The sequence below is a fragment of the Hordeum vulgare genome, chromosome 6H (assembly GCF_904849725.1).
Source record: "Hordeum vulgare subsp. vulgare chromosome 6H, MorexV3_pseudomolecules_assembly, whole genome shotgun sequence".
NCBI classification, from domain to species: domain Eukaryota; kingdom Viridiplantae; phylum Streptophyta; class Magnoliopsida; order Poales; family Poaceae; genus Hordeum; species Hordeum vulgare.
In genome coordinates, this window is record NC_058523.1 from 17,047,753 (window position 1) to 17,058,095 (window position 10,343).

The 10,343-nt window shown below is 40.4% G+C and overlaps 1 non-coding gene across 1 annotated transcript; it reads left to right on the plus strand.

Moving 5' to 3' along the window:
- The first annotated feature begins 737 nt into the window (after positions 1-737).
- TRNAA-CGC lies at positions 738-810 on the plus strand. The gene has a single exon. It is a non-coding gene; the product is annotated as a tRNA-Ala (tRNA).
- The last annotated feature ends 9,533 nt before the right edge of the window (positions 811-10,343 follow it).

The following is a 10,343-nucleotide window of genomic DNA, read 5'->3' on the forward strand; positions in this document are numbered from 1 at the left end:
GCTTGGATAAGGAGATTCGAAAGAAGAAAGCTTAAGTATGGGTCGGGCATTTCATCGAACACCTCATGTGCATAGGAGGTGAGCTAGAGAACCACAAAGCTCTTCCACGACCTGTCCAAAAAAACAGAGCAGTGCACTGTTCTGCTCGCGAGCATGGGGTATATATAGGTCAATCATTGGTCCCGGTTTGTGGCTGGAACCGAGACTGAAGTTTAACATTTGATCCTGGTTTCAGCCACAAATCGAGACTAATAGTTGTGGACCAAGAGCGAGGCACATTGGTCCCGGTTCATGTTTGGAACCGGGACCAAAGGGATCATACGAACCAAAAATCCTTTTTTCTACTGGTGCATAGCAGCCAAGCTTGCAGGGACCTTATGAACCTTCCTTCTCATCTCGCTGGATTCCTCTCCAAATTCTTCTACAAGTTTGCATGTCGCATTAGGCATCCCTGCATCTTCTCTAAACTCCACGACCTCCATCTCTATCCAGCCTGCCCGTGGCTAGAATTATGAGACAAATCTGCCATATCTGCTTCTCTTCTTTCTTAGTACCACAATACTATACTCTGTCATCTCACATATATATAGTCGGGTTGCTCTTGCCATATGGTCCGCACGGAGGCCTTTGAACTCTGAACTTCTGATGAAGACTGAGACGACGCAGTCCAAGAAAAACAGGGCCAACGTTGCCGTTACGGATTATCAGGGCTCGCTTCCCTATGCAGACATTGATCTGGGGGTGTAGCTCATATGGTAGAGCGCTCGCTTCGCATGCGAGAGGCACGGGGTTCGATTCCCCGCACCTCCATACTTTTTGCTTCATTTTGCGTTGGCCTGATGAACAATGTTTCTTCCATTTTCATTCAGTCGCGCGGCGGCTCGCTGTTTTGCTCCTCATTTCCTACAGCGTCGGCTGCTCTCTTCTTCGCTTTCGAGCAGCACCGTGTGTGGATCTCAAACCCCCTGGAGCGGCAGAGCGTACTCTCCTTCCTCGGTGCTTTTGCTCGAGTTGTTTTTGCTCGAGTTGTTTGATCTCAAACCTAACGAGTCGGTCCGGCCCAACTTGTTCGCCCATCTCTCTCTCTCTCTCTCTCTCTCTCTCTCTCTCTCTCTCTCTCTCTCTCTCTCTCTCTCTCTCTCTCTCTCTCTCTCTCTCTCTCTCTCTCTCTCTCTCTCTCTCTCTCTCTCTCTCTCTCTCTCTCTCTCTCTCTCTCTCTCTCTCTCTCTCTCGCCTAGGTCTCTGCCTCCGACGCGTGCGCCAACGCATCCGCCACCCATTTCTCACCGCTGGCCACGGCAACCATTGTCTCCTGGAAGGACGACAAAACTATCGGTGGCGACTCTGTGTCCCCCCTCTTCAACTCGCATGCGGAGGAAACCTACGTCAGTATCATTTCATCATGACAGAGGGTTAGGGTTAAAGTTCTCTTCGGTTTGAGCTTTGTTTTCATCCATTTGATTTGGGATCTGAGCACTCTGTCTGGTATATTGCACTATCGTAGACCCCACAGACAATTGTTGACCCAGAGTGGTGTGGCACTTTTGCCGGAGGACCGTTGTGCTATCACAACACTCATGTGCAGAGGGCTGTTGTATTCCAAGGAATCAACACTAACAATAGGTTTTAAGGATGTGCTAATCAGGTTAAACTGTTTGGCATGCGTGAGTGAAAAACTAACCGTTTGGGCCCGTCATCAGGCGCCACGTGGACAGGGGTAGACGGCATCTGTGACGCGCCATTAGACGGTGTCACATAAAACCTAACGAGTCGGTCCGGCCCAACTTGTTCGCCCATTCCTCTCCCTCTCTCTCGCCTAGGTCTCTGCCTCCGACGCGTGCGCCAACACATCCGCCGCCCATTTCTCACCGCCGTCCGTCGCAACCATTGTCTCCAGGAAGGACGACAAAACTATCAGTGGCGACTCTGTGTCCCCCCTCTTCAACTCGCACACGGAGGAAACCTACGTGAGTATCGTTTCTCCAAGACAGAGGGTTAGGGTTGAAGTTCTCTTCGGTTTGAGCTTTGTTTTCACCGATTTGATTTGGGATTTGAGCATTGTATCTGGTATATTGCACTATTGTAGACCCCACATACCATTGTTGACCCAGAGTGGTGTGGCACTTTTGCCAGAGGACCGTTGTGCTATCACAACACTCATGTGCAGAGGGATGTTGTATTCCAAGGAATCAACACTCACAGTAGGTTTTAAGGATGTGCTAATCAGGTTAGTGTGATCGTCCTTTTCATCTTCAAGCGTGTACAAGATATTGCAGATCCTCTGTTTAGTTATTACTAGTTCAGGTTAAGGTTGATACGAGATTGATGTTTGTTCGCAAGCTTTGGGATATGTATAAGCCGAGTGGTAAAGAGACTGAAATATGTATGAAACAAGAAATTATTTTGCAACAATTCACAAGAATGTAATGAGGGTGAATTATTAGAAGATTATGCAGGATGGTGATGTAGAGAATGTTGTAGTTCAAGCCCAGGAAGAGAAGGCTCGGCTAGAGAAAGAGAATATGGAACTTAGGACAACATTGGAAGTGATTAAGCAGAGCAATGATGAAATTGTTAGCAATTGGAAGAAGGCTATACAAGATCATGGGCTTGAACAGATGGAGCAGATGAAGCAACAAAAGAAGAAGCTAGTGTATGGCATCGCTGATTGGCTTAAGGATGGGGAGGCCAACAAGTTTAAGATCAGGAAAATCAACATTAAAAGAGCATCGACATCAACAACAAGTTATCATAATTTGACAGAACGATAACATAGCTATTTCACAATAGCAAGTTCCCCATAGCTTGCCAACGCCGCATCAAGTTATCATAGTTTGGAAACACCACAACAAAGTTTTTCCCCAAAATACAGAACATGGCATGATTAACTTGCTACCACAACAAGTAGAACTACCTGGCTAATTGCACTAGTAGAGAATCATGCAACAGTCCGGTTCGTAAGACTGCAACCGGCACTAAAGGTGGGGACTAAAGCCCCCCCCCCCCCTTTAGTGTCGGTTCGTCACGAACCGGGATCGAATGCCCACCACGTGGCACGAGCCCGCGCCGGGGGGCTGGGTGCAACAACCGGGACTAAAAAGGTTTAGGGTTTTGGGTTTTTGGTTTATTTTTCCTTTTAATTTTGTGTTCTCTATTTAATTCTTTTTCATTTCAAACATATTTTACGCTACTACATATTGTACACGCTATGCATATATAAAAATAGAATTTTTCTTAGAACCGATCATATATATATCATCGAATTTCTCGCATGATTATTCACACATACACATGTATATATGCAATTTCTCCTACAATTTGTAGATCATTACATGGAGGCATTACATCTTGTAATGGTATTCTCCTTTAGGATATATGACCTTGTTGATCAAATATCCCGCTATTTCCTCTTGAATTGCTCGTACACGATCCGTTGGTAGAAGCCGAACCCGTATATCATTCATCTTTATTAAGAACGTGAACAATTTTGAATACAGCAACATTTATTAAATTTTGAACAATTTGTTACAAACATGACCAAGCTTTTAAAAGATGTGAACATTTCTTGAATGTGCGACCAAATTTTAAAACGGAAGCTTTTTTAATTAGTGAACATTTTTTGAAAAAACGGAATTTTGCCTCTGTGTACAAATTCTGAAACTCTGAAAATTATTAGGAAAGTGCGAACATTTTCTTCATTTGTGAAAAATAAATAAAACACGAACGTTTCTTGAACTAAATGTACATATTTTGAAAAGGAGAACATTTTTTAGAAAATGAAGAATATTTTTTGAAACTGCAGAAGATAATTATAAAACAAGAATATTTTTTGCAATTAGCGGACATTTTTTGAAACACCTAAAAAATCCAAACATGGACATTTAACAATTTTGAAAACGGAGCATTTGTTTTAGTTCCAAATAATTTTTAAATAACCTTCCAAACAATTTTTCAAAAATACAATCAATATTTCAAAACATGAACATTCTTTTCTTGTGCAAAAAGGGAAACAAAAAATAATAATTGTGAACTAGTTTTTAAAGAAAGAACATTTTTTTGAAATTTCTAAAAATTTACGAAAAATTTGTGAACATTTTAAAGAAAAACATACCGAATAAAGAAAAACAATCATTTTTGAGAATTGCAAAAAAAACATGATTTTTGTGAACTAATGAAAAGTGGATATTTTGCAAAAAATTCAAGAAAGATGAACTATTTTTAAAATTTGTGAACAATTGTTTATAATGGGAACATTTTTTTCAATTCTGAACATCTTTTAGAAAGTGCAAACATTTGTCAAAAATCCTGGACAAAAAAAAACAATAAAACACAAAGATTATAAAAATATTGAAAAGAAAGGGAAGAAAATTTAAATTTAAATGAAAGAAAAGAAAAGTAAAGTAAAAAAATAAATAGAAATGAAAATAATAAGAAAGAGGGAAAAAGGAATAGAAAAAAAAACAAAGAAAGAACCCGGTGCAGGAACTTTATAGAAGTTTCCCAAATTCAGTAAAAACTAGCTAAAAACCTCTAGAAGGTTCTGTAAACCGAGGACATTGAAATTCTTGAACAGGCCGGTCCATCGCGACACTGCTCGGTGGATCGCCTATGCAAAGCGCCGGCAGTTTGACGCAAGGAGCGACAAGTAGGAAATTCCTGATAGGCCATCATGCGATTGAGCCGTGATCCTCCAACTCAATACGTCAATATCTACTTCATGCGAGGCTACGTGCTACTAGACCAACTTGACACGCCAATATCTATTTCATCACATTTGAAATTAGCAAATATTTTAACAGTATGTTTTATGGGATTAAAAAGTGTTATCAAATGCAAAAAATCATTTGTTAGTGTAATTTAAAAAAATGCTCGTAATGTACTTCGTATCATGAAATTTGATAGAAAAAATATTTTCACACTTACCACAATGTCGGCACCCTTTAAAGAGACAGTTCAACTTGCATCTAATTGTATTTACTATGTATTTAAAAAATGTTAAATGTGCATCTTACAAACCTTCAAAACCTATCCCATTAAGTGCTCAACATGTGTCTAACAATGTTTTATTTCTATGTAGAAATTGTTCGATGTGTATTCAAAAAGTCAGCTTGTATTTTGAAAAAATTAAAATAAAATTAACATAAGAAAATCGATAGAAGATACACACAAAAAACAAAAATGCTAGACCTACGGATTTTTTTATAGGAGGTTACGGACTGATACGTTTTCTCTCTCACTAATCTCCTCCTGATTCTCAGGGTGGGGCTGGCCTCATCTAAGGATCAATCAAAACAATCCACCTCAGTTTTGCGTGTAAGAATCCTGTAAACGTCCGTACTTGTAGCAAAGCTACAAAAAAAATACAACCTTTCCAAAACGGCCAAACCTGAGCGGAAGATTCGGCCCTCAGAAGCTTCCTTAAACGTCTTATTGGGCCAGCCCAATTAAGCGCTCCCTCCAGGCGCCTACTGTACTATGACTGTAAATGATATATAACTTTTATCTATCACTTTCCATTGTGTGCACAAAGAGGTTATCTCCTCATATTTTACATGTGGCATATAAAGATATCTTTCATTTCATATCCGTTAAAATAATTTGTCGTATTTCTGTACAGGAGAATTATATGGTTGTCAACACAAATTACTTGGCATATATGTATGCGCGTATTACTTTTCGCTGCATCTGAGACTACCGTCCAAGTTGCTGCCAGCCTCTGATCCTATTGTGTTCTAGATCGTCACTCGGACGTTGGCGTCATGACCATGAGGAACAGTATGAACGACCGGAATAGCCCCTCTCCAAAATAAGTTCATGAATACAAAACACGAAGTTGTTCATAAATACAAAATACAGAATCCATGAATACAAAATAAGTTCACTAATCAAAAATACGAAAATTCTGAAAGTTCTAGAATTCAAATAAGAAAATTTTATAACAATTGCAAACAATGTTTTGTAATGGCATATATTTTTAAAAACACAAGAAAATTGAATTTATTAACAAAATTCGAAAAGTGTTTTTCTTAGAAAACGCAAACATTTTCTGAAAATGTCACCATTTTCTACATTTTTAACAAAATATTTGCAGAACGAAATTGTTTTTAGAATACAAGAATAATAACCATGAAGATTTGGTACAAGAAAATTTTAAATTGCAAATATTTCTTGAAAACAAGAATAATTTATTGCAGCTTGAACATATTAGAAGTTTTTCTTGAAAATTGATCATTTAAGAAAGCAAACATTTTTTAAACTATGAACAACATAAGGGAAAGGCTAACATTTTTTCGAAATCACGATTTGTTTTCTATTTGAAATTGTTTTTTGAAAAATCATTTGAACTTCTGAATTTTTGAAAAACATGATCATTTTTTAAATTCCCAAGCATTTTTAAAAAGTGCAAACATTCTTTTAATATGTGAACACAATTTTAAAATGATACGTTATTTCGATTTTGTGAATAATTGATGCAAACTACAGATATAGTTATAATGGACGAACAATTTCAAAAAGATCGATTTTTTTAAATTATGAAATAATCATTTCAGAAAAGAAAAAGAAAAGGAAAGAAACAAAAAAAAATGAGAGAGTGAAAAAACAGAAAAAGAGAAAACAAAATATATACTCCTTTTGTACCGATATATTTGTAGTTGTAGTAGGCTAACAAATATTTCAATACAAAGAGAGTATAAGGCAAAAAAATGAAAATAAAAAAAACAAGGAAAACAGGGTCTATTGCTTGCACGTGTCTGGCTCAACGCTAGCCGCATAGGTCATACTGGTGGACAAACTCTACTAGTGTCCACCTAGAAAATCTTACATGTGCCAAACCCTAATACATATCCTATGTACTCCCTATTTATTTGTCGTTGGGGTTTCCAATATAAAATTCGCATCGAAGGATTATTTTAGTTGTTTCCTAAACTACCCTCCCACCTCTCGTTCACTCACTCGTGCATGCTCAGTTGCACAGCCGCCCTCGTCGCTGGCGCCTCTCCCTCGCCCTCGTCGCCTCCTTCCTGTCACCCCCATCGTCGTCGCCCGCATGGACACCTCTCCGTCAGCCCCCGTCGCCGTCGCACCTGTCAAGACTGCATTTTTACTTCCCGGAGGTGGATCCGAAGCGCGGCGGCTCGATCTGCAACGCCAGCAGGTGTGGTACGCCGCTCCCCCTGCTCGATCTTGGGCCGGCGAAGAGGGGTCGGGGCCTTGGCCACGCGGTGAGTGCTCCCGCTCTGCGCTGGCTGGATCTGAAGCACGACGGCTCTATCTGCTTGGCCGCGCCGAGGAGCAGCTGCTGCACCTGGTCCAGCGCGTCGTCCCGCTCCTTGGCCACCTGGCGCACGAGGTCGGCGAGCCTCGCGAGGTCACCGAGGACACACAGAGGCGCGAGAAGGAGCCTGGCGGAGGTTGCTGCTGATGGATGACAGGGGCCTGCTGCTAGCGACATGGGCCTGACGAGCAGCTAAAGGAGGTGGGGGCGGAGGGAGGAGCCTGGCAAGCGCTGGCGGAGGTGGGGGCAGAGGAAGTGGAGGCGAGGGTTGGCGGAGGTGGGGGCGGAGGAAGAGGACGCGAGCGCTGGCGGAGGTGGGGGCGGAGGAAGAGGACGCGAGTGCTGGCGGAGGAGGATCCTTCTAGCGACGACAATTTGTTTTCTAATTAGGGGTAGTTTTGTACTTTTGCTCGTTTTTACATGGTCGGAGGCAATGTTCCAATGACAAATAATACGGAATCAGAGGGAGTATATAAGGTAAATGGCAATTCTACCCTGGGATGGTTAATATCTGGCATAGCGCGAGACGTACCCTCGCCTCGCCTATAAAGCTTCGCTAACAGGCCATCCTAATATTGTAGGTTCTGTGAGTTTTGGATACATGTCGAATTTTAGCAATACAGGTCGTACATTTCTGAATACATGCATGACACTTTTGGATACATGTTGAATATTTTATCAAATACATGATTTTCATTTTATCTAAATACATCTTTGAATATATGTTTTAATACATGTTAAACACTTTTCGAATACATGTTGAACATTTTTTGAATGACAGAACACAATTTTTAAAAACATACAAACATTTTCTTTACATTGCAGTAGCGTCTTTTAGAAATGCCACGAAAATATTTATGGAATACATGAACATTTTCTTAATTCTCACGAACATTTTTTTTGGAATGGTACGAACTCTCTTTGCGTTATATAAATATTGTTTTTTAAATGTCACGAACATACCTTTGAAACTTGTGATCATTCTTCAAATACCATGAACATTTCTTTTGAAATCTATCAAATATTTTAAAAGCTGCACGAAAATGTTTTTACAATGCACGATGATTATTTAAGTAAACTCATTTTAAAAGGATATATATCTATAATTTTAAAAATATAAAAAAAGTTAAAAACAAATTAAAAGGCAAAAACGAACAAACGAATAACAAATGTACCAGTAATGGGCTGGCCCATTAATTTGCTCCTCCAGGCGAGGCGACTTACTGTCTCGATACAAGCGAGACATAGCCGTGCCCATTTTACATGAGAGGTCCTATTTGACACATTATGTGTCAAACTGTCGGCATTTTTCATAGAGAGAGATGGATACTTTCGACCTTTGAGAGTTGTGTGTTTTAGTGGATGACCAGAGCTTTTCATGCAGTTTTTTCTCTTTCTCTGGTTTTGTGGTTTGTAGTTGGTTTTTTCATTTCATTTCGAGAAAAAGAAGTTGATTGATAAAAATTTGTGACTGTTGGTGTTTTCTGGTCTAGGACGTCAACATCTCGACAGCTGCTTCTACAATCTTCTGGGTTCAAAAAGGTTGCTCTACTTAGGAAGAGACCAAATACGACAACGAGTTTTGCTCAGGATGCAAAAATAAGACGATGTTGATTTCTTATTTGTATAACATGTGTGATAAGGGCTGATTTAATTGATTCCCTTCAGAGGTACTACTAGCACAGGATAAGACTTGCACTCCATCGGGCTTAAAAGCATAAAAATGCCCATGATGATAGCTCAACCGCTGCCACTTAAACCACCGTCTCACGATTTTAAACAGCGAAAAAGAAAAGAGAAGCCCCATGAAACAGAACAAAATGCAACATATAACAATGACAATATCGCCACTGACATCCAGCTAGGATGATTTGCCTTGCTCCATCTGACAAACATATACGTACAACAGCATCATTGTCCCAATCCTCCTGGAGAATATTATATAATTGTGCTTTGAAGTTTTGACAACCCCATCATCATTGTCACAAATCTGTCTTTTGAATATCATAAAAAGATGTCTGAACTGGAAAACTGCTGATAGAAGATGTCTGAACTGGAAAACTGGCGCGTTGCTTAGCTTGCTGCATTAGCGGGCTCTGACCTGTTTCGTGTTCCATCATAATAATGGTTTAGCCAGCTGTTAGTTAGTGTGCCTAATTAGTTTTTGATAAAAGGGAACATTAGCGGGCTCTGACCTGTTTTGTGTTCCCTTCCATCACAATTATGGTTTAGCTAGCTATTAGTTAGTGTGACATTTGATTGATAAAAAAAGAATATCGTCACACATAATGAGTACGCTATAGTTTTGATTATTATTCAGAATCAGTACTGTTTTCTTCCAATCGGAGTATCTTCTTTTCATCTTCAGTTTTCTATACATTTGAGTCAAACTCATGTGCTGTCTTCGCGTTATACAATCCAACGATGGCCATACTACTTTCTGATAACCAAATATATTTTCAGCTAAAATCTCACTCGCGGCCTCTTTCAGTCATTGGATATATATATGATCGAAACTGTCGGTGCGTAATGGTGTCAGCCTGATGAGTAATGAACACCGGTCCCTGTTAGAGTTGTGTCGAATATCGTATACAAGGTAGGTTATAGTTGAACTTGTAGTTGTATTGTGTTTAGATAGGATATGGAGTCGTGTCCAAACATGACACTTATATCCTAGGCCTCTCATATATAGCGGGGGTAGACACACGATGTAACCTATGCCAACATAATAGCAGAGGCACGCGGGGGAGCCGGCGAAGTGTGCCGGTGCCCGGGCGGCCGGCGTGCGGTATTGTGACGGTGTCACAGGGAGGAGTGCCCGTAGTCATGTCCCGGGGATGTAGCCATATCGATGAACCACATTAACAAATCTCGGTGTCGTGCTCGTGTGATTGATTGGTCCTCGGATGATCGACGAAGTGCCTCGTATTTATTCTAACAAGTGGTATCATGAGCTAGGTTGGTCGGAGACTGCGTTGTGTTGATCTAGAGGTTGATACGTTCGGTGTAAAGACGACATAAGGAATAGGCTGATCGGAGAGAAGCTAGTGCATGGAAGTTGTCTGGT